Source organism: Strigops habroptila, chromosome 10 (genome assembly GCF_004027225.2).
Source record: "Strigops habroptila isolate Jane chromosome 10, bStrHab1.2.pri, whole genome shotgun sequence".
NCBI lineage: Eukaryota > Metazoa > Chordata > Aves > Psittaciformes > Psittacidae > Strigops > Strigops habroptila.
In genome coordinates this window covers 36,617,335-36,643,018 of record NC_046359.1, presented here as the reverse complement: position 1 = coordinate 36,643,018, position 25,684 = coordinate 36,617,335, and the positions used below count along the sequence as shown (strand labels likewise).

Sequence of the window (25,684 nt, the reverse complement as noted above, 5' to 3'; positions counted from 1 at the left end):
GGGTGCACTTGCTCGGTTATTTGTAGAAAACCACAAGCAGACAAAGAGAAATCATCTCCGAATTGAAGCAAATCCTCACAGTATACTAATTGCATGAAATCCAATCAAACCCGTTCAGCCTCGCAGAAAGGGTAAAGATTGCTGGAAACACGTGCTGAATATTTAACAGATGTGGAAAAGGAGCCATCAAAATTCTCGCCAATAATGCAGACATCCCTTAAGTGCTCTCAAAGCAAAGAGTCCCTTGTTACTGAAAGATTTATTCCACGTCAACCATTCTTATCTTCCGCTCTACAATCAGGGACCTTTTCTCTTGTTTAGGATGAGAAAAAGATATATATATAATTACCTTCACTAACACAGCCATGTACTGCACCCGGCCTGTGTCTGAGCAGAGGGAGATCTGCTGTCCTGCCCCCCCAAACATTCAAATCTCCTCCAAAGTGATGTGTGGAGAAAGGATTTGACCCCATGTATGAGACGGTGCACCCCTCCACCATGACCACCACAAGCTCCAGACTGGGCACCTCCGTGTCTGCTGCTGTCAGCACCACCTTACCATTGGTAGTATTACTTTGATTTTAGGAGCAGAGTAACAACCAAAGGTAGGTGTTCAGCATAACAGGCTATGGAAAGACAATAAAGGACAGTCGCCTGCCCCTCCTGAGAGTGGGATTAAACCAAGCAAAGAAAGTTCCCGATTTTACCAGCAGAAATGGGAAGCAAGAGGTTGAACAGCTTGCCCAAACAGCTGACACCATGGAACAGTAAACTGGGAAACCCGGGGAAAGCAAAGGTGCCAACCAGCATGGTATTTAAACTGCAAACCAGTATCTTGCACTTCACCAGGTATCACATGCGCTGACTGAAAGCAGATCTCCCTGGGGCCAGACTGAACTTCTACCTGTTCACTGCTTAAAGTTTGCCCATTGGTATTTTAAGCGCTCTTTGATTCTTGGTAGGTTTTAATGCACCACATCACACCTTCCTCTGTGAAACACAAACATTTCTCTTAACTGATCCTCTAGCACGAAAGGAAACATAACCCCTTTTAGACAAAGTGTTAATCTTCTAAGGAAGGGGGTGGGTATAAAACTGGGCAAAAAATGAGTTTATAAGGAAAATGAGATGCAGTAGTAAATATAAACATGTATCCCTGCACTCCTGCTTGCTTTTTATGGTTTAGCGCCAGCAGGGAAGCTGCTATAAAATGACCTAGGCAAGAAATTAAAACGCAATAGCTATAGCACCGTAACTCCAAGCTAACCCAGGAGAATGCCCTGTGAGCATCCCTGTCACCCTAATGCCAGCACAGCATGGGGATGGCTACACGCTGGGAGGAGTGGGAAGTGGTTCAACACCTTCAAGACGTGGTGCTGAAGTGAGAAGATGATCTGTGCTCACAGCCTTGTTTATTAAACAAAGCCTTGTTCCATTAAACAAATGCAGCTACAGATTGACATTTTCATTTCTCTACACGACATTTACCCAGGGCTCCAAAACAAACATATTTCCATTTACCTGGCAGTGTATGCCACCTTGAAAGCAACAGGGGAATGGTTAAAAAGGAGTTTGCTTCAGTTAAGTCAAACACCTGCTTGGGTCCAACTTGCTCATTTGTATTTAAGTTTCAAGCCCCCCCTGGCTGCAGCCTGGCCAGGAACCTCAGCAGGACACACATAGATAGTTTGTTTACAGTCCTTTTACCCTTATGATTTCCCTGTTGGGTTAGCACAGTTACCAAACTCTGCAGGGTACATGTACCATAGGGAGCAGAACACACTCCGGTCACAGTAAGTCCTCAGGTGTGCTCCTGGAGCTTCCACACCACCAACACACAGCAACAGCAGGAGCATGTGGTGATAGAACAAAGGGTAATGGGTTTAAACTTAAATAGGGGAAGTTCAGGTTAGATATAAGGAAGAAATTCTTTACTGTGAGGGTGGTGAGGCGCTGGCACAGGTTGCACAAAGAGGTGGTGATGCTCCATCCCTGGCAGTGTTCAAGGCCAGGTTGGACAGAGCCTTGGGCGACATGGTCTAGTGTGAGGTGTCCCTGCCCATGGCAGGGGGTTGGAACTGGATGATCTTAAGTCCTTTCTAACCCAAACCGTTCTATGATTCTATGTCAACAGAAAGAGACAGGCAGCACATGTGTGCTGCACAGGAGGGGACATGAGGGCCAGGGAGGGGAGAAGTAAAAGAGTTGAAAAGAAAAAGGGAACTGCTTTCTGAAGGTCTTTATTATAAACTGTGTTCAGGCCAGACATGGTCTAACTTCCTTTCCTTAGAGATTGGTGAGATCCCTCACCCTGTCTTTCCTTAGGAGAGCCAAAGGGGAAGACACCAGTGATGGGGAGCAGAGTGAGAGGACTGGAGGAAGTCCAGCTGGAGTCACTCCTACAGCTCTGTTCAGCAATTTGGGGTCATAAAGCCTAGTCCCTCCTGGCTTCAAAAAGAGATCAGGCAAGGTGAATTATTCACATCAGCTCTATTGGAAAATAAGCACATGAATAGTTGCTGCCCTGACAATAACTGTGAGCTGAGAAAGCTGCAGCGCTATTGACAGCCAGCTGGGCCAAACACTGCTCTCATTGCACCCAAACCGCCCTATCGATTCAGTGAGAGCACACTGGTACAAGGTCTCCTTCCCAGGAGCAAATATCTGATTGTCCTGTCCTGGCAGGCTGGGAACTGCAGATGGACATGCACAAGGGTAGGTGAGGGCACACCACAGCTCACACCATGGGACAGGAGGCTTCTGATGGTCCTTCCCAGCCCCTGGTGAGAGATGCTGTAGGAGTGCTCCCGGGTAAACCTGAGCCCTGCAAAGCTGGGTAAGGCCAAGCACTCTCCTCCCTGTGGTGCCTGCCTGCCAGAAGTGACAGCTCTTGCCTTTTGTGTGCTCTCTGTCCCGGTTTTTCTTCCATGGGCCAATGCAGCTTCTCCCTCCTGAGCCACAGGGGTGAGAATACTGTGTCTTGCATATTTCTGCTTCCACCCCCATGTACAAAGGGGAAACAGGATGGGAAGCAGGATGGGAATATGACCTTTACAGCTTATACACACTTGGAAGCGTACCAGAACAGATCTTCAGAGATGCTTGTTTAAACTGCCACTGTAGCTGCTTCAGCAATGGTCCCCATAAAGCCCCTCCTCACGAAAGGCAGCTCCTGTCTTATGTTGAGAAGGTTCTTGTCTTCCAGAACAAGCTTCCACATCAGACCTTCCACCCAGACCTCAGTTTGGCTGCAAACACCAGCTAGGCTTTGAAGGTCAGGGCTCTAAATGCTGTGCAGCCTGATGAAGCCCTGAAGATACACACCTATAGGAGAGCCGAGCTCTTACCAGCTCCACTCACTGCCACGAGTAACCTGATGACAGGTGAAATCACAGCCCAAATAACCAGCAGTAGCAGTCCTGGTTTGCAAGCAACTTTTTAACCCATCATTTGGTGGCTGAGTCACCTCCAGCTGTGTGTCAGATATGGGGAGCTCATCCCACCAAGACAAGAACCATCAGAAGATGCACGGATCCCTCTTGTTCTCCTCACACCAGGTCAGTTCTTGCCTTTGCACTTGTGCCAAAACAGCAGAGGGGCAGTGGTGAGCAGAAGAGCTTCAGTGGCAAATCACCACCCATGCAGGGAAACCATCAGAGCCTGCACCAGCCTTTCTCAGGGGCACGAACGACAGGGCACACTTGCCTGTTTAACCTGGGGTCCCATCCCTCCTTCCAGCCCATGGGAAGTGAGGGGCTGGAGGACACGCACAGGCAGGCAAAGCGCATCAGTCAGCAGTGCTGTGCTTTGGCATTAGTGGGTGTTTCGCAGGAAACTAATTGAACGATCATAAAATCACTGAGTGTTTGTCCTAAGAGAAAATCCTAACTAATCTGTTTACAGCAGAGGCTTTGTATTGGAGGTTGCTGCTCATTTAGATTAGTATTCAGTTCCAGCTTCCACCCCACCCTATTTCCATCTGTATTAGATGGAGCTGTCAGCATCTTGCCTCCAATGAAAAGAGCATCAATATTCCTTGGCAGCGGGCAGGGAGGCTCTGCACAAAGCCACAGTTTTAACAGTTTAGTGGATGTGCAGACTCATGAACCTGGAAACTTTTGCTCATCCAGACTCGATGGTTCAGCCCAACCACCTCCCTCCTTCGGTGTAGTCACCAACAGAAGGGAAGAACAGGTCCTGGTATGACCCTTGTTGCTTCTGCATAGCCACACCTATGACTGGATGGGAACAACTCCTGAACCACACCAGGCTCTCCCCACAGGCTAGAGACTCATTTCTCATAGTACATCTTCAAGTGACTCCTCTCCTCCTGCCTGGGCTTCAAGCAACTTGCTTTCCATGGGATAAATGGCCTCATCCTCAGCTTGGTAACAGAAATCTTGAAACTGGAACTTAGAAGTCAGTGGGAAGAAAGAGCTGGGATCTTATCGAGATCAACTCTATTTCTGTCATGTTGACTGAAATAGGCAGTTGACCTTGTTCTACTTATGACTACCACAGCACAAGCCACAGCTTGCTTTATCACCAGCACAGGGCAATCCAGGTGCAGCAGAGGCTCCTCAGCACCCTCTGGCTGCTTCACAAATCCCATGCTTCCCACCATGGTTGGTCACTCCCTGCGCAGCCAGAGTCAGGCAACAGGGAAAGTGGAATTCATATTAATGGTCTCCAAACTTTCGTCTCATTAGTTATTGAGCAAAGTGCTCTTGGTCACAGGACAAGCTTGTTTCCCTCCTCCTCTGCTTCCCTGGGGCAGTGAGCAGTAATTATACTCACCATCTTCCTTATGCTGATAAAGCAAACCAGTTTAACTACAGAGTGTGCTTCCCTTCCCATTCTATTGTACCAAATGAGCTCCAACAAGGGTTTATGCAGCTTTCACTGCAGAGATTTTCCCCTTGAAAGGATGACAGTTTAATAAAAGCATCTCCTGGCTCCACAGAGCCTCTCTCCCATTGGAAAACCACTCCTGGCTTCCTTCTGCTCTCACAACTCCAGCTGGGTCCCACAACACACCTGGGATCCCCCTTAATTTGATCCCATTGACCACAATGGGTGATGGGACTTCCCATAGTGGGTGCAGGAGGCCAAGCCCTTGCTACTCCCTGCAGGAGAGGTGATGGGGGACACCAGCTCACAGGTTGATGGTGCCAAGTTCTTCCCTGGGAGGTCACCACCACTTTAGGCTTAGTGCCATGCATTGGCCTTGCTGAGCCTCTGAAAAGGTGTTGTACCAAGGGGAACAGCACATTCTCTCACCATGGTTCAGGTGTCCTCTCTTGTGAGGTGAACATATTAAAGCCACTGGGAGATGAAGGAAGGACATTGAGGGTTAAAGACAGTAGGAGAAAACTACAGATCAATTTGGCTTTTACTGGGTGAGCCTGTCTCTGTGACTCCTGCTTGTGACCAAACTTTGAGCAGGCAGACTACACTCTTACCATACAAATCAGTAAGAGCAGTGAGACAGTATAATCAGCTAATCAGTGTAATTGATGCTTGCAATTGATAAAGATTTTAAGGCAGATCCTGCTCAATTGGCTCATGGGATTGAGAGACTTCCTAAGAGACTTCTACCACTCTTGGCAGAAAGAAAACAACGTGATGTAACCAAGAGAGAAGAAGGAAGCTGGCTCCCTTGTGTCCACTTGTGAGAATACAGCAAGCAGTATTTGGCCATAAATATAGAACTTGTGCAAAATGCTTATATTTGCTTGGGAAGTAGATGACCCATGCTCAGATTAGCCTGGCTGCTCCTAATAGGAAACGGCAGTGCCCTTCTCTTACATGACAAGGTACTAAAAGTAAAACCCAGATTATTTAGGGTTAATATTAACATCCCAGGCGTTACTTACAACTTCTGTTTTCCCACGCTGATGATCCTGCAACTGATGGATTGTGAAACCACAGCGCAAGGACTCACACAAGAGATGTCAGCAGCAGAGATTACACACTATGGGCTTGCTTCCTCAGCCCACTGAGGATTACCACCACACCTACCATCTACTTACATACCTCCTTGAGAGATTCATTTGTTGGCTGGACCAATAATCATTTTCCCCCCGCTACCTGCTGAAAGCAACGTGGCATTCAGCTAACAGCTGACCAGTCTTTTGCTTATTCCAGTCCAATTCCTGCAGTTCTCCTCACCTCTAATGAGATCCTTGTGTCTTTATAAGTATCCTATTCTCACTAATCAGCCACATGGCTACAAAATCCCTACCAGCAAGCAGTGGCCTTAGCTCCAGATTCCAGATCACCCTGCAGCAGGTGCAATGTATTGTGAAAACATCTCTTAGTAAGACATTCATGCCATAGTTTTGGGTTATGTGGCTCTGCTGAGGAAGTCTCTCAAAGAGCATCACTGTAGCTTCACTTGTGTCTGCTGGTGGCTTTGGTGTGCTCAGCCCTTCTTTCTCTCCGCAGCAACAAACTGCAGATATTAAGAACTGGATGGGCAAGCTTTAATCACAGCCCCCTCCACATTCACAAAGCAGCCTCTGAACTTGTGGTATTCAGGGAGGCGTGGGACAGGCTCACTACTGTAACGATCATTAGCACACACCACCGTATTGCTCCATCACTTCGCTGTGGTGATCACTGTAACACATGGCTGTGGCTGGAAAGAGTCACTCCAGATGAAAGCAGTGGTAGTGCCAGTCCCCCGCAGCTGAGTCAGCATTGCCCACAGCACCCACATGGCAACAACCCCACAAACCCCCAGGCTGGCCTCCTTCCTCACCAGTGAAGAACAGAGTGAGCTCATAGTAATGGATCTTGTATGTCCTCAGAGCATTAGCAGCACATTGACCAGACCTCCATGCCACCAGCATGAGGTGAGGAAAATAGGACCCGGCACTCTGCAAGCCAGTCAGATGGTGCCATAGTCTGGAATTGGCCCTATGGGCTCCAAAGAAACCATCTGAGAGACAAGACCCCATCCAAAGTGGGGGTCACTGCTGGCATTGAGATCCCAGGTGACTTAAAACCAGACTCTTTAGGTCATAAAAGAGCAAGGAGCAGACCCAGAAGGAAGAATCCAGGGCAGATGTCTCTCATCCCCCAGATCAAACCAGTAAGAGTGTGCCAAGACACATATCTGAATTCCAGTTCTTTGTGAATCCTGCATCAGCACCAACACGCTGGGAATGGCTGATGGCAAAACCAGCGCCTGGGTGTTTTTCACTATTGTTTCCATGTTCTGCTCTTCTTCCTAAAGCCCCGCTGAGCTTTGCTTTTATAAACATGCTTAAAGAACACTGCTTCCCCTCCCTCTTCTCCAAAATAAGGCCATTAATTACACAGATCTAATAATAAAGATACAGTAAACTTGCAGGGCTTTGTATGTTATTTATGAGGTGGTGACTCAGCCTTAAAGCACCGTGGAAGCCAGTGTAAGCGGCTGTAACCTAGCAGAAGAGAAAGGTTTGATAGCAAAGGCAAGTAAAACATTCACCTGTACACCATGACAGAGCATTGTGCAAATATTTCTAAGCCGTGCCAATCATTTGTGCTGCATCAGACCAGTCAAGCGGATTTCCTCAAAGATGAGAAGGGTTTTTTCCTGGCTGAGTGAGTACATTTACTATTAGTCTGATTAAAGTAGTTTTCAACTATGACTAATCCCATCTGGCCAGCAAGAAAGTAAATAACAGCTTGCTTTTTCCCCCCCATCAGATGCTGTGATATTATGGTAAACACCATCACTCCAGGTATAACATGGGGCTGCTCTGAATCCTATCAAGGGACTTTCATTGAGGATTTTAGTCCCCTTCCTTTCTAGGCAGCAATACCATGTGGCTGAGGCACCCTAACCACCCGGATGAGGCACCCGACTGTCCCTGCCTAAATTAGACACTGCCCCCGGATCACTCCCGTGCTCTGAGTCAACCCCCTGTCCAGTGCTTATCTGCATCTACTAGAAGATGCAGAGCCAACACAGCGAGTAATTACTCATGATGTTAATCAAAGGAGTGTAAAAATAAAAAGTGATGATATAATGAAGTGTAAGATTCTTTCTTGGTGAGTGTTAAATAAGTCATGGTCACGCAGCCCCTGCAGGAGCTGTGAGTAGATCAAGGTCTTCAGGTGGGGCAACAGATACGGGTGTGCTGAGCCTGTATCCATTGTGGGATCCATGTTCAGCAAAAGGCAGTTACCATCCCTTTCAGAAAACTCTCTTACCATCTCCCTGATCCCTTTTGGTTCTTCTCCTTCCCAAAGAGAGGATTACACCCTTCACCTGGTGTAAGATATCCCAGTTCCCCTCCACATCCTGGCCACAGTCTGTTTCGCTGCTTGGCCAGGGAAAATCTACCCAATAAGCTGTGATCAGGCACACGTGGTGCTTCAGAAACACCACACAAAATCACTAAGGAAGAACAGTTCTTCCAAGAGGTATTTCCAGAGGCATTGCATAGACATATGCATTGACAACAGCGGCTGCCAGATCCCTGCATGTCTGTACAGGAGCAACACGTGTTCAAGAAGATTTATCTTCTCTATTTCTTTACTTCCTACAGTGCAGAATGACCTCTTCAGAAATAAGCACTCCAAAGGGACTTTTCCTGATGTATTACTGAAGATGTACTTCCCTGCCCACATGGGCAGCCTTACATCATGATTCTACTTCTATTTGCAGTAGCAGCACTGCCCAGGGGCTGTTGGAGGACAGAAAGGGATGGGAACTGGAGTTTCATTACCCTTTTAAGGGCATAGATCATTGACTAAACAGGTTCCAAAACTAAAAATGTGAAGGATTGAAACTTATGGTAAAAAAATAAAGTAAGATAAATTCTCTCTGGCGTCGAGGCCAAAGAGGGACCAGCAAATGTCACAGCTCAGCCTGGCTACGTGTCCCATTAGGCACAACTGAGTACAATGGTGTGTTTGTGTGCTGCTCTCTCTGGCACACAAGCTCTGGGATGTGTTATACACTCAGTCTGCCCGTTTTGAGAGCAGAGAACAAGCTCTGGGGCCACACCTGCATAATTTCCCTTGTAGCTCTGTGCTGGCTATCTGCAAGCTTCATGCGTAAGTCTATGCAGAGCTAATAGATGGGGGCAAATCTATTTACTGTAGATTTTGCCAAGAAAGGGGAACTTACACTATAAAAACGTTACCTTGTGTGTGTCCAGTGTTGGAAATGAGCAACTCAATGTCAGTTTTTAGCTCCAAACTAATTTTAATGGGTGAACTGTAAGCACTCAAACAACAGGGTAATGGGAATCATTACAAGCCCTTATCTCAGCAGCTCTGCCAGCTGCTGCTGTGATGCTCTGCCTCGCTTCTAACATTATTTTTTCTCCAAAGAGTCTTTGCCTGTCGCCTAGTTATCTGCAGGACAAGCAGAACAGGGATTGAGAAACGTGCAGTGGAATTGTTTCAGCCCCATGGAGGCTCTGATAATGAATCACCAAAGCTTTCCCTGCCAGGGAACGTATTTCTAATCCCAAACACAGCCTGAGCACTGCTTCTTCTCTGCCCTCATCCTCCTGCTGCTCTGTCATCAGGGTGTCAAGCCCAGAAGAGAAGAGGCGTCCTGCAGTTCCCAGGCATCCTGGTTTTCTGTCCTGTCCACTGGCCTGACTCTTGAATCACACCTTCATTCCCAGTAGGGGCTCAGGTAGCACAGGTGTCTGTAATAGGGATAACTCTGCTCCTGGAGAAGGAAATAGTGATGTTCCCACCTATAGTTTTAACAACTATAGCACCCGTTTGGCTTCTGATTTAGATACTGTCTAAGCCTGACTGCACTGCCTGTGATTAGCACTAATTGTAAATGTCAGGGGAGTGAGCAATGTCCCCCCCAGAGCAAACACAAACAATTAGCACTCAATACACACATAAAGAATTGCTTCATCAGGCGAAGGATGTATGCAACTCACAGACAATAAACAACAGGTCTCTTCATCTGTTCCATTTGTCACTGCGAATATAAGTCATCCACAGCATTTCTTAAAAGACTGCATTGTATTGTAAAATTATACATCCTTTAAAAAATAGATGAAATAAAAGCTTAGGAAGGCCGTTGTGTGATCTTATGGATATTTCATTCATGACTAATGCTATTCTGGCAAATTTAGTGTAAATAAAACTTCAGCTCGGGCTCAGGAGAGTGATAGGAGCTTCCAAACATGCTGTCATCCTGGCTGGATCGATGTCCTGTAGCCTGGCCTGCTGGGCAACAGCAGGAACCTCGAGCTCAGAGGACGGGGACATGCACATTCCACTGAGGTGTTCCAAAGAAACACGGGTATCAGGAAAAGCTCAGAGATTTTAGTTTAAACTGCAAATTTTGGTGTATCATACACAGTGCAGATTTGGGGAGAGAACAGGAAAGGAAAAGGAGGTTGTTTTAACCTGAATGCTTGTTCAGCCTATTAGAAAGAAAAGGTCTTGCAAAATTCAACCCTAGCTCAGTGCAGGATTTGGGAACATGCATGGGTAAGCAGCTGGGAGGCTTTGTTTTCAGTTTTTTTCCTTGATACTGCTGCCTTCATTGCTCTATTTGCTGAGGTCAGTATATAAAATGGAGCCTGCAAGCAAAAAGGTGATAAACGCAACTTTTCTCCTTGACAATGTCATGCCTTCAGACTTCTCAGCCATAAAACTCAGTAAGGTCTGAACAACTATGCATATTAAAAAGTTTCAATTTACATAGTGCATATAGGTGTGTAAATAACACACACACACCCCCCTTTTGTTGCTATACAAACCCCTCCATGCTATACAAACAAATTGGCATTACAGGCAATCCCAGTGACCCTCTAATACTGATACTGAGCCTCTGAGAGCAAAGAGATTCAGCAGAAGACTGAATGAACCCCTCAGTGGACAGCCAAGGAACAGCTACACTATCCAAGCCTTGGCAACCACTCCTGAAGGCGACTCATTAGTGCTTGTGATTCCTTCTAACAGAGTTGGTAGGAGCAGTCTCATTAGCCCTTTAAGTGTTTCATTCACTCTCTTAATCCTGCTTACCTCCTGACCTCAAGACTCTCTCTGAAAGGAACTTCCACGTGTTAATTATGCCTGGTGTAAAACAGAGTGTTATTACTCCTCATGCGTTTGCTGCCTCCTAATTTCTCTGAGATGCTCCCACACTGTGAGAAGCACTGTAAAAATCTGGTGACCTAACCTCACGTGCCTGTTAGCCAAGTGAAAAGGGCTGTGATAATCTCAGGCGGGTTTCAGTGAGCCATTTCCTAATCTTCTGGTTTGATCTTTCCCATTACAGGATCCTTCCTGCTCCTCTGTGACTTTATTCCCCTGCTAATGACAAAAAAAATGCCTAGGAGAAGAGTCACATTCTGGTCCCAACATGAGCTCACTTGTCCCCGTCAAGGGACAATGTTGCACAATTTGCAGTCATTCAGGATGGCGCTGACTGGAGCTGATCACTCATGGTCAGACTTTTGCAGCACAGGAAACACTTTAAGGGAAAAACATTTGTTATCATGCTGTGGAAAAGGGAAACAAAAGGTGATTCATGAGCTTTAATCATTTATAAATCAAAACTGACACTGAGGTGGTAATTTATAGACTCATAGAATGGTTTGGGTTAGAAGGGACCTTAAGATCATCTAGTTCCTATCCCCTGTCATGGGCAGGGACACCTTCCACTGGAAAAGTAGTGCAGCATATTTGAAGTGAATACTTCCAGCACTCCCCTTCAACCTGCATGCAGCTCACATCCTGTCAGCTCCCAGAGAGAGGATTTTCTATATATAATATAGAAAATACTATAGATAATACATAAATAATAATAATAGATATGAGATATATAACTACAGATAAATAATATAGAACTATACATAAGCCTTGTGGGGCAGTGGAAGAGAGGTTTTGATGAAGTGCCACCACCAACAGAGGGTATAACATGCACCTAAAGGTTTCATGGTGCCACAGTTTAATAGCAGTCAGATGAATGTGCTATGAAACATGGCCATGCCCTATGACACTGCAGTATCCCCTGGGTCTTGAGAGATTTTGGGCTGCAAAACACCTTGCTGGTGCAGTACCACAGCTCCACCACCCCTTCAGCTTACTGCTTAGACAAAGGATCTGAGCGCAGGCTATAGGTAACTATAAATGCATAGGCAGGATATAGGTCTCTCAACTTTTCAGCTCAGATCTACTTGACCAAATCAGCCAGTTTAGTTTTGTTTTCCTCTGAAGATACCTCTTTGCTGGCAGAAAACCGAAGGATTCACACACTTCTATGCTGATGAATTATTTTTTCCAGGCTTGCAGGCTCTCAGATTCAAACGGATACCAGAGAGCAGTTACCACCAAGGGTGTAAAGCCAGGCATTGGTATTCCAGGTCCTGCAGAGTCAGAGGAGCATGATAATCCAACAGTAAGTAATCCAGTGCTGCACACCCACTGACAGTAGGAAGACCGGGGACAGTACTTCTTGGGACTGTGAGTGCTGCCAAATGTCTCAGACTGCTCCTTTCTGCACAGACATCGGGAGCTAAATATCACAGTGCATTTAAAAGCCTTTTTTGCCTCCCAGTTCCCTTGGTGCATCATTTTGCATAGCCCTGTGGAGCATTAAATCCAATTCAATACAGCTGCATGGAAAATAGTAAGCCTGCCTGAAAGTTGATGTGATATTAGGAGAGATCTCTGTACATGGTAAAATACTCAACACCCCCCCCCCCCCCCCAATATATACACTATCCATAAATCAGTACATTAAAAATAACAACACGTGTTAGTATAAAGAACTATGTTAGACTCATCTGACCCCGCTTAGTCACCACACATACCCCATTTGAAAAACTGGTATGAGTAACTGGATGGAAACCTGAAAAAATGAGTAACCAAGGCCAATGGTAACAATGAGGCCACTGTCCCCTGTCATGCTGGTCAGAATAGCTCCAATGACCCCAAGGGAGTTCTCCATCTTTATGCCACTTGAGGCTCATGCCCTTAATTACAAAGGGAGAGTGGAAGCTATCAAGAAATCCCTTTACAAATCCCAAAGAAGATATTTTGCCATTACTACCAGACCCTGTAGTAACAACCTACTGATTGAAGGCTTCGCTCCACATAAGCACATGCCTTGAGCATTTCTGATGAACCAAGGACAGAGCCATTGCCTCCAGCTTACATGTTGCATTAGTATCTGCTCAGGATATGTGTATCTGGAGAAGACAAAACCTGGGAAAATAATTACAAGGATTATATTCAATGGTGCATGAGTGGTGCACAGCGTTCAAGAACCTGTCTTCCAGGTCTGGCAATGAAATAAACATCCTGGCCCTACTGAAGATACCAAAGATTTGCCACTGGTCTCCATCCGAATGGAAGAACTGAACATCATGCAGGAGCAAGGCAAAAAGGAAATGATAGTAAGGGTCATGCTGGGGTTGGAACTAGATGATCTGAAGGTCCTTTCCAACCCAAACCATTCTATGAGATCACTATGTCAGAAGCCTGGCTATAATCCTGACTTTCAAGTGACACTTTTGTTAGCGCTGTGTGGCCTGCATTACTGTTCTCCCGCTTACTGGAACACCAGGAGCAGAAGCACCCTCCTGAATGAATGAGACATGGAGGATGGCAGATGACTGAGCAGCCTTCTAAAATAACTCTTTATATATAGATATACACGCACGGATGCACAGAAACCAGCGGGGTGGAGCGCTGAGGGGTTTGTTCTTTTTTTAATTGCAAAGTTTCCTTGAGTGCTTAAAGCTCAGCATGGACCAATACTCACTCCACATCCTTCTCCAAATCTCCCTCCACCTTCTTCATGCAGCTGATCCACATGGACTTTTCAGGCTCACAGAGTTCCCTGTTATGCAGAGACCCAGCACAAGGTCCATGTGGCACCTCTGTCCCATCTAAGCTTTCAGCTACATCTAATGTGAGCCTGAAACTGTGACGAGGGCTCCCAGCCACCCAGATTTACCTGCAATCACCACCACTGTCCATCCTTATCTGGGAGATATTAATAAAGCTGCCTAAAAAGCTCAGTGCTTCCTGATACATCATGCACCAGAGTGCAAGAGTCGTGCAGCACTTGCATCACCCAGGCTCTTGCCACACCATCCCCCTTCTATCCAGCGTAAAAACCCTGCCAGTCCCGCAACACCTCTCTGATGTGGTCATGGTCTTGGGACACCCCATGTCTGAGTCGTCCTGGCCTGAACAGTTGCCTCAGGAAAGGTTCATGGATGGAGGAACAACCTCTGAGTCCATCAGATGTCCTCCAGCCCAGAGAACAGCCCACGAAAGCACGTGGGAGGTGGCAGGGACACGCAGATGCATTTCTCATCATAATTTCCCTAGCAAGTACATTAGCTTCATAGCTCAGCTGACTTTCCCCAAGACAGGTCTTTAGAGCAGCATAAACAGGGGTGGCTGCATTTGTAGGCAGAGACTCTGCACCCATTTATCTTCTGGTGTGGATGTGGCCCCTCTCTATTTATCCCTATTTTCACAGAGGGCATTTCTACACCAGCACTTCAGTCACCTCTTTGCACCAGCATTGAGCAACCATGATCAAGCATACCAAAGAGGACAATAAAAGGAAGAAATCTACCTCAGAAGAGAAAAAGCACACCAAACCTCTGAATCCAGAACACTAACTTTTTCCTGCAGTGCCTTGTGATACATGGGCCGTGCAATGCAGCCTAGCCAAATGGATGCCATGAGGTCTATACAAGGTTCCGCTTTGGATCATCCTTCTTGGAAAATCCCCAGTAGCTACAGACGAACCTGCCTCTGGAAATCCCCTGCTCACTGCAGTTCAAACCCTTTTGTCTATGGACAAAACCCAAGCTGTGTGCTTCTCTCTCCTACATGGGTACCATGAGGCCAACCCTGCATCCTGCATGAACAACTTTTGGAAGGGAGATAAAGCAGAGGTTATTTTTGGCCACTCAGATAAGAAAAGAAGTACAGGCAGAGGAAGATAAGGAAGAATTATACATGCCTCAGCTGGTATTTATTGTCCTACCAGGGGCAGGGGGAAGATCAGATTGAAGAGGCAGCAAGCAGAAGAATCACATGCATCAGACCCAGCTCTTCCCCATGCTCCCAAGCCCTTCTGCAGCCCACGCCAGGCAAAGGGGACATATCCTGACCACGGGGACCAATGCTAAGTTCTCCACTATGGAGAAGTTGCCTTAACCAGCACAGTGCTGGCAGGATCATTCCCTCATCCCACTGGGCTGACTGGAAGGAGCAGTTGCAGCCCTCCACATCCTGGGTGACCTGGTAGCTGCAGCCATCAAGTAAATGTCATGGCCATTCACAGACCAGCTTTAAAAACTACCAGCAAACCTCAGGCATAGCTGCAGTCGCTGACAGATGCCCCTCTCCCCTGTGCCAAGCAGATCTTGGCACAAAAAGGAGCTTGGCCTGATAAACTGAGGGCTTCCCTTCAATGAAATCAATACTGGCAGCCACAACGAGCGTGTTTGAGGGCAGACACGTGGCTGGCATCATGCAGCACTAACGTGTTAGCCTTCAGCAGTGAGGAGAGCTGCCTCCTCCCCTCATGAAGGGTTAAAGTGATGTGACCTTATGCATGGAGGGGAACCCAGCATGGTGCCAAAACCCAGGTCCCTGCTGCCAGCCTGACACTGCCCTGCATCAGGGACCCAACTCCTCCTTGGCCAAGCTGCTGCACAAGTGGATCTGCAGGAAGCTTTCCATCACAGCTCCTAATGGGACATAAGGAGAAGCAATTTTAACTCAGAACATCAGTCACGACTCGTTTGCCAAAACTGGAGGAGCGGTGGTGTTTCTGATGCCCACTGCAAGGAGCTCACGACAGGCTCTTCTCTTGCTGCCTCATCAAAAATGGAAACTGAAAAAAACCTAGAATAGTGTGCAGGCACATCCAGAGACCTAATGGCTTGCAAACTGCTGAGACTCTCCCTCCAAATCCTGGGGAAGACGGTTAAGGAAGAATACAAACTGTCCTTCCTGGCAGGGTCTTGCTGAGTGGTGGATTGAATGCAACCTCTTTGCACATTACATGATGCTGCCACTCTCCAAGCTCTTTCTAAGCCTCAGCTCTTTGAGCTATTTAACATTTTGATAAGATAAGTCAGTACAATCATTGCCACTTTCTAGAGGGAGAAAAGGGGACAAAAAGTGGGAAGCATCAGTCCATGGCAGTGGAAATGGGTCTCAGCAAGACTGAGTTAGACCTTAGACTTGCCATAGAAGCAAATCCAGCCTTTTCTCTGGTACTTCTTACAGTTTTGGGCTTGGATTTCCGAAGGTAAGTGAAAATGAAAGGAGGTTGTGGTCCTGTAACTTGAGCAGAAAGAGGAAGCGATGCTCAACAGACAAAGCTTTTATTAAATAAGCTCTAGGTCAGACCAAATTCTGCATCATGTGGGTGCTTGAATAGCACCATTTCCTTTATCAGAACACTGCCAGTCAAAAAATAACACTGGCAGTTTTACATGACTGATGGTGGGGAAACACTAACACTAGTCATTTACTGGTCATTTAGCAACTAATGGGGATGGAAGTGAAAGGGGTGAACTCTGACCGAGGCAGTGCACAGGCAGTTGAGCACACCTGCAGCCAGCCCTGCACTAGTGTGTATGATACCACTGCCACGCTGCTATAACCCTGCTGGTTTTGGTGATCCAGGTGGGATCTCGGGGTTACCCACTACAACCACCCGCTCACCATCTTGCCTCAAAGATGCAGCTGACCTTGAAAGCAGGATCCCATCGCTAGTATTAGTAATTACAGAGGGGAAGTGGGTGGGAAGTTGGAAGCAATTCCCAATCCAGCCATCAAGCTGCAGGGACTTCCAGGTTCTCCATTCACCACCCTGGAAGGGATGTGATGAAACACTGGTGCTGTACAGGCTGTTTCCTGCTGAGCTGCTGCCTGCGCACTCAGCACGGTGTAAAACCCACCACCGCAGCATCACGGATCTGGGTCAGCATCTTGACGCACCCCGTGGAAACGAATCCTCCCTCCTTCCACATGGGATCTAGGGTATGCATTGACATTGCCTTTTCTTCATATCCCGTTGTTTGACAGGGATTTCCACCCACTAGCCGTGACACACACCCACCACCACTTTTTGGATGCGCTCCCAAATTCATTTCCAGACCCCAGGAGCCATGGAGCAGACATTCTGAAATGCAGAAGAGAATTCACATGGCACAACATGCCTCGCAGCCAGCATCTCAAGTGAAGGAAATCAGGGCGTGCCCCAGATTTGCTGCAACTGCCCTGGGAAAGGTTTTCCAAAAGCTACCGTCATGAGAGTGCTTCTGCTGCACTGAGTTTGTTAAAGCCTCCTCCCAATCTCCAGTAAGTATTTGCCCAAGGTCCACTGTCTGTGTCTTAAAATTGATGCGAGGCTGGAAGACTCTGATAAAGGAAGCATGAGATAGCAGCAGCAACAGATATCAAAGGTCAGAGTTAAAATATATTGCAGGCCCAAGCAGATTTAGCCAGTTCATTTTCAGCTGCTTCCCATCGGCACACCACACTTCCCCCTAAGTACTACAGCCAGAAAATAGACACAGGCTCCGGTATCCATGGAGCAAGGTCAGTGCAGAGATGAGACTCCACTGTGGCTGTGCCTCCCCTGCAGGAGCCTTGGGGAGGATGCACTGGAGCATCCCAATGGACATCAGGTATCAATGCACCAGGGATGCAAAGGCAACCCTGCTCCCTTCCCCAGTGTCCAGAGTCTCGTGGCTCCACTACCATGGAGCATTTTCTCACTCAGCCAAAGGCCTGGTGGATTCGTTTCTATCTAAACCATCTCACAGCTGGAGAAAGATCTGAAATCTTTCTTCCAAACTTTCAACAGGCTCATAGATTAATTTTCAGCTCACAGCCATTTCCATCTCTTGTCTCCCTGCTCTGCATCAGAAACAACAGTTACATGGGCAACCACCTCCCTATCATTAAGAGCTGCATCCTGCTCAACTGGGAAACGCAAATGGCAGGGCTAATTAAGTCTAGATAGTAACAGGAAAGGAAAGCAATTCAGGGGAACATTGTACCTCATTCCCCACTGCCCCAGATAAAATGTTCTCCAAAGTCACTACTTTGGATAAAGAAGACAAAAAGTAGAAGCATCAGACAGATCTCCACTTAAATCAGGATAGTGAGTAGAAGCCCATAGACCTTTCTTAGCAAGATGCTAGCAGACAGAGACCAACAGCTGCACACAAAAAGCATGGGGGGATTTATTCCTCTTGGGTTCAGGGAGCTGGGCTGCACCATGGTTAACAGCTCGGTTCCCAGCTTATCCATCTCTTGGAAACAAGTCCCAAAGAACCTGACCTAACTGCTCCCAGACAAAACCAGTTCTTTGAGTTGATTAGGCATGACATAATCTAGGGTTTGGAAACATTCTCTCCAAACTGAAACCTTTTTTAACATTAAATGAACTAAAACATTCTTTTAAGGAATATTTTGGTTTGTAGAAAATAGAAACAAGGAAACCAAAACCTGCACCAAATTTCTGCCCAGCGTGAAGCCTCCAAAGCCTTATTTCCTAACAAAAATAGGTCCACGACAATGTTCAAAACCTTTAATATCCTGCAAAGATATGGTAGCAGTTACTGACAACGCTTAATTCAAAAGAATCATATCTGATCATTTTGAGTCATCCAAATTACACTGAAAATCTTGCAAAAGCAGGCATTTTGCAAGACTATCATTATTCTGCCCCTTAAATAAGCCTTTTTAACAGGAAGACTCTTGGCGGCACCACGACAGCCTGCTGCATGAAAGTTAATCAGAAGGAGCTAATTTCAGATCAAAATTCCCTTTAACATCCTGTGGCCTCGCTGGAAATGTTCATTCTCATACAGGCATTTTAAAAAGACCCTTTTAAAGAAGCCAACTGTCAGTTTGACCCACATTTGTGATTATTATTTGTCCTGCTGAGGAGAACAGCCAGTGTGCGTGCTGCAGAGGGCTAGCAAAGCAAAGGGCTCTCATACAAGACAAGTCCGGATGAGATTCCTGAATCCATTCAAAAGGCTGGCCTGACTAGAATTTCCTTCTGTATTTGGGAACTGCTAAAAGACAACAGTAGGTATGTAGCCCTTTCTTCTGCTTTAGCTTTGGGGCTAAGGAAGAAATGTTGTTCTTAGCACAGAAATCCATCCAAACAGACCACATCTGAAACAATCTCAAGCACTAAAACTGTTTTTTATCAAGAAGTTGCAGTAATTCACTTTTTCCTATTGGATGACATTAATAAGACAGTAGCTCATGGCAGAGCAACAATCTAAACACTATGGATGATTTTAAAGATTCCTATTATTAGCAAAGCTAAGAACCAGCCTGCTCCAAATGCCTTTGTCTTTACCATGGCAGAGGTAGTTAATGAAGAAGAAATGAGGAGACAAACCATACTTTCCTCCACTTTTTTGGTCTGGAAATGTGTTTTTTCAGACATTGGTATCTGGCATGGGACAGAGCAAGAAATGGTGTGGACTCAAGAACACATTCAAGTTAGCTAGGAAGCCATAGTCACCTCCAATGTTTCCAAGTTTGTGTCATAATAAACCCCAAAAGTCCAAATTTTAGGTTTTCCTGCTAGCTAGAAATGATTGTAAAAGAAATCAATGTGGAAATAGCTCACTTCTACAATGATATCACAATATTCAGCGCTGCTGTCTTTGATGTGTTTTAATATTATCTTTCCCTTCAATATAAATAGGCTGAGTGAAAAGTAGTAAGAGCAGGTTGAAATGAAATGCCTTCATCTCATCCAATCAGTGCAGTCTGTCCAGCACTGATCAGAAAAAAATGAGGATGTCCAAGCGACCACCGGCCCCCTCTGCCACCCCCCCAATGCTGGTGTGCTCCCACAACACTTGAGACTCCCTTTTCTGATGCAAATGTGGTTTGCAAACAACCTCTGAGCCATCTCTGGGGAAAACAGCCCCAAAGCCTCCATGATGAGGCACACATACACAGGCTGGGCACTCTCCCGTCAGAAAACAGGTATAAATTCAATGCAAGGAGGAACAAAAGACATTTTACCAGGGGTGTAACAACCTCTTCCTTGCTTTTTATATCCCTATGTAATGATTTCATGCTCAGATTGCAAGGGGTTCTTTTTTTTCCCCCCTTAGCTGTGCTTCGGGCCGTGCGGATACTACCGCAATGTACGCGTTAAACAGTCGTTGGCAGTATACTATAATCACCCAGGAATGCACTGGTTGTCACATGGGGCTTTGCTCAATACAGCTGTTAGCTGGCCCAGCTGAACAATAAACATTTGAAGTATGGCAAATGTTCTTCAAGGGGGAAGGTTTGTTATTAATGTAAATACAAAAGGACTCTTGAAACAGCACCGAGACTTACGGCTTCACTTGAGGAGTGCCCAAAGTTATAAAGCTGAAGAATACAGAAGTTGAAAACCAAGATGTTATTTCCCTGTTATTCAAAGCAGTGAGAATTCATTTAAAAATATCTGTATGACCTCAGGGGAGTCACAACCGCAAAACCCAGAAGATTAAAGAAAACAAGCTTAAAATACCTTCCTCGCAGAGTCATGCATTTCTTTCCTGATTGTAAGAAGTGATGGGCAAACCTCAAAAGGTCTAGAGGTTTGGATTCATCTCCAGAGCAGCTGATGCCTTCTTAAAATCCCCCTCAGGGAAGACTTCTGTTCACATTTATTGGGAACAAGAAATATGGTAAGGTTTGAGCTCATTCCCTTGCACTGCCAACCCAAGTCCTTCATTACCTACTTGCCCACATTGATTCTCACTAACACAAATAACCAAGCCTCCAAATCCAATACCGCTAGCAGCAACGTTGGCCAAACCACAGAGGATGTCAGAAGCTGTGAAGAACCCCCAGAGAATTGCTCAGATGGCATTTACTGCGGACAGAGAATCCTGGAAGAGATTAAAACCATTGACAGCCACAAACTGATAGAAAATGCAAGAAGCAGGCTTTCTTGGAGGGTGCAGTTCTCCCCACCAGAGATATTCCTCCCATCATGCCAGCTTACCAATAGCTGATTGCATTTGCACAGCAACCAGCCAGCAGCTAGCTTTTTAAAATGTATATTTACTCTGAATTACATGTTTTCTGGTGTCGGTTTTAGAGACAGATAAAACTTAGCTGCAGCAATAGCTTTCAAATCAGCTATCATCCATGCCTCAGTCAACAGAAACCTTTAATTAAAGCATTGAGTTACACAGGTCCTGGTTACCATATAACTAGCAACATCTTCAAATATTTGGATTGTAAATGATCTTCATAACTCGGAGACAGGCATCATCTTTCCTACTTCATGTCGAAGGCTTTGCAGGCATTTTGTAGGTGTCTGGCAATAGGGAACGACAGAAGGAAGCGCTGATAAGGCGCTGCAGCTCAGCAATAAGGTAGTGCAGGAAAAATACAGTAGATACATAATGATTTGTGATCTCTTATTTTCCTTGGGTTTGGAACAAACTCTAGGATCTCTGCACTTAAATTATCCCAGACCTGGATTTGATGGTACTCCCAGCCATGAAGATCATTTATGCTTTGGTTGAAAGCACAAAAAGATGCTGATTTTACAGTCCTTACTAGCCAGCTGCTTTTAATAGTATAGAGCTATTTATTTACAAGTGATATCGTAAGCATCCTATTTAATTTTGCTCTTCAGATTCAGGAGAGAGGACTTGCATATTAAAAAAGAGCACTGGACATTAGGAAAAGTATTTATGGAGTAAAAGAACGACTAAAGAGATTCCTATTAGCTAGATGAAAAACATCAAATGTGCTAAATCAGTAAGTATTCTGATTAGTATGCAATAAGTATCTGCTCAATCTAAACAGGCTGAGCCTGCTAAAACACTCCACAGGCCAGATGTAAAATGGTACTTAGCCTATTAAGTAACTTTAAATTCTTATTTATATCAAAGCAGTAGAATTTTGTATATCTATATTTATAAGTATCTCCTATGAATTATTTCTGCCCCTTATTCCTTTACCTTCAGTCACAAAGTATAAACCTGTTGTCTACAATCCACTACTAAAATACAGGTCAAACAGGACCCCTCATGAAGGAGTGAACAAGAGAAGCAGCAGAGCTGAAGCCCATCAGTGCTTGTGGAGCAAGCAGCAGATGAGGAAAGCCATGTTCTGTTACCAGATCTGAAACCTGCCTCCTGTTGGATTCTGGGCAAATCCCCCAAGGCTGGGTTCTCAGATTACTCAGATATCTTAAAGTACAGATAAATACACAGTGGGATTCAGGTTAATCTTCACTGAAACCCTCAAGCACCTACCCGTTTAATCACTGTGGGGGAAAACGCTAAAGGCTTCCCTGCCTGGTACTAGACATATGGCTATCTTTAGAAATCCTGCCTACCTCATCCAAAACTGTGAAATAATTATATTTACCCATTCCAAAAAGCACTGTGAGGTCTCTGGGTTTAGGTTTCATTTTAATAAAGCATTTCAGTAGGGGAGGAGCATCAAGGTTTAAAGCTGTGACCCAAACCAGAATCTCTACCTGTCACCAAGCCCTAGAGGAACACATGTTCATGAGATCCCTGTTGGACCCCAAGTTTATCAGGTTCATCAGAAAGCCTCTGCATGATGTGAGCTGCTTTAGGGGAACCTGGTAATATTCACCCACTAGATGTCTCCTCCACCTTCCATTTTCCTTGAGGGTTGAATCCAGCAGGTCCTCTCCTATGGTCATCATCTCTCAAAAATGAAACTTTAGGGATGTCACCTCCTACCCTAGCCTTTGTATAACTGCATTTTTAAGGCATCTGACTGAAGGGGAGATTCAGCACCTTTCTCAGCCCATCTCCTACCTTCTCACGGGGCATTTAATTCCCAAATGCAGTCCAAATTAGGAAGAGTGTTGGTGAAGAAGGGAAACAGAGAAAAGAGGAGATCTTCACCTCTCCCCTTGGAGCTCTGTCACCATGCAGTAAAAATTTCACCATTCATGGGACTAGCACTGGACATTAGGAAAAGAGGGAGAGAATGAGCATGGAGGGGACATCAGTCTGGTGCCTGGTCAGGACAGACTGGTCCCGGCTTGTGAAGCTGTGTTTGGGTTTTAATCAATGAGCACTCAATGTTAAGTGTCTAAACAGCCACTGACGGAGCGCTCATCTGGGCCAGTGCCTAAAAGGATGCTATTAAAATGCAGCAGACATTCCCTCATTAAGAACCATGCAGCACAAAGTGCCCTGTTTTGCAGGGCTAGGCATGAGGCACATTGTCTTGCCTTGGAAGGGTTTTAAAGGGTTAGGTATGATCCAAAGCCCATTCATCTCAATGGGGAGGTTTTCACTGATTCACTAAGGTTGGATCAGGTTATTATGGTAACAGAACTTGTTCTATGCAGGGACATATCCCCAATTCTGTAACAGGTATACTTCTGTTGGTTTGGGGTTTTCTTGTGGGCTGCACTTTTAAATCTTAAATAACTGTATTGGTTAATGAAGCAAGAATGCATTGTGTGTTCAAAGCAATGCAGATACAGCTAGAAGGGCCCCCCTCCTCTAATTAAAACCATCCATTTGCTCTTTGTGTACAGAGAAACATAACGCAGCAGGAAACTACTGTCATATGAAATACCCCTTTACGGTAATTGTGGTTAAATACTGACTTTTTAACAGTAACATACTTATACAGGTTTGGCAACAGATCACAGAATCATAGAATCAACTAGGTAGGAAATGACCTTTAAGATTATCAAGTCCAACCATTACCTCAGCACTGCTAATACCACCACTAACCCATGGCACTGAGGGCCTCATCTACACGGTGTGTGAACACTTCCAGGGACAGTGATTCTACCACTTTCCTGGGAAGCCGGTTCCAATACCTGATTACCCTTTGCTCGTTAATAGTCACACCACCCATCCTTGTACTCCTCATGGGGTGACTGTCCCTTCTTCCACAGGTGATAGATTCTCTTTTTCCCTGAGTACAAGCACTATCTCCCTGTTCAGTCAGGCTGGTCTCTTCCCCACCGGTTTGATTTTTGGGACCTAGGGACTGCCTGCTCCTGTGCCTTGAGCACTTCATTCTTGAAGAGCGTCCAGCCTTCCTGGACCACTTTGTCCGTCAGGGACAAAGTGTTTCCCAAGGGACTCTCAACCAGCATCCTAAACAGGCCAAAGTCAGCCCTCCAAAAGTGTAAGGTTTTGCTGACCTTCTTCCTGACCTCACCAGGGATAGAAAATTCAATCATTTCATGATCACTTTGCCCAAGACTCCTCCAACCATCACATCACCCACCAGTCCTTCTCTGTTCATGAACAGCAGATCTAGCCAGGCATCTCCCCTAGTCGGCTCACTAATAAGCTGGGTCAGGAAGTTATCTTTCACACCCTCCAAGAATCTCTTGGACTGTTTCCTCTCTGCTGAATTGTACTTCCAGCAGACATCTGGTAGGTTGAAGTCCCCCGTGAGAACAAGGACTAGCGAGTGCGAATCTTCTCCCCATTGTTTGAAGAACACTTCATCTGTAGCTTCATCCTGGCTAGGTGATTTAGAAGCAAAAATAAGTAATCACTTTTGCTGGAGGGCCACCAAAATGGCAGGTTTCCCAAGTCAATCAGTCCTCCCAGGGCCTAGGAATGCAGAAAGCAATTCAGTGCTGCAAGAAATATGACAATCTATTTATAATCGCACAGTGTGTGAGGCTGAGAGGAGAAACTGCAGCTGTCATAGAAGGATTATGAGTGACTGATTGTTTCTAACAAAATGTATTGATAGATCAGAAGGAAGTACAAGTTTAGCTGCCTGGCTGATTCTCTTTCCACCGTACAGGTGTGGTGCCAGCTTGAAAGACATCAGGTGCTACAGCTAAAAATGCCATTTCACAATCTCCCCCTTGACATGGCTGGGTAGCCTTTGTCAGCTCTTGGGGACTTACTGCATCAGAGCCCATCCAGCCTTTGTTGAAATCAACAGAAAAGCTAGCCCAGTTTCAGAAGACCCCACGAGAGCATCCTGAAGAATACAGAGCATCCCAAAGTGCTAAATAATAGTCCTGCTTTTTCAGTTCTTGGAAAAACTTTGCTTCCTGTTTCCATATTTACTTCTTTTCCAGCTGCTGTACGTATTTCTATGGGCTGTTAAATAACAGTCCCTCCATCCTAAGGGAAGGCTGCTTGCCAGTGCAGAAAAGCAAATGATTCTTGAGTTCTATGTGCAGCACATCACACATGCCAGATGTTATAAAGACTATTATATTTAGGACCAAGGACACAAAAGTTTGCAAACAGCAAAATTATCAGAGCACCCAAAGCCAAGGGACTTTGGAGAACCCATGATCCTGCAGTTGACCCACTCCCAGGAGACTCAGGCCTGTGCTGCGCTTCCCACCCCAGCCTGAAAGGACCCAAGGACTAGAGCAGCAGCAGGATGGGACTTCCCTAGCAATATATTCAAGGCCCTACATAGTTTGTAAAGACTGAAACAGAAAACACGCTTAGTGAAACATGCTTTATCAAGTAAGATGCTAAGTATGATCTTTCTGTTAGCATAAGCAAGGGGACTTTTTGCTCATTGATGTGGTTAACTGCCGTCTGCCTTCTAAATCTGTGCTCATGCTTTCCCTGCAAGAAGATAATCTAGGCCTGACAGCTTCTTTCCTACACTTTTATCTACTACATAGTCAACTGAAATCTGGGGAACAGAGAAGAGTCTGATGAGAAACCTC

General features: G+C 45.7%; 1 protein-coding gene across 1 annotated transcript in view; it reads right to left on the bottom strand.

The window, feature by feature from the left end:
- DUSP10 (dual specificity phosphatase 10) overlaps positions 1–7,289 on the bottom strand; it is a 36,119-nt gene extending 28,830 nt beyond the window's left edge. The window contains exon 1 of the mRNA XM_030499667.1: positions 7,280–7,289. The gene's annotated coding sequence lies outside the window, so the exon portion shown is untranslated. The remainder of the gene's footprint in view (positions 1–7,279) is intronic.
- Positions 7,290–25,684: the final 18,395 nt, after the last annotated feature.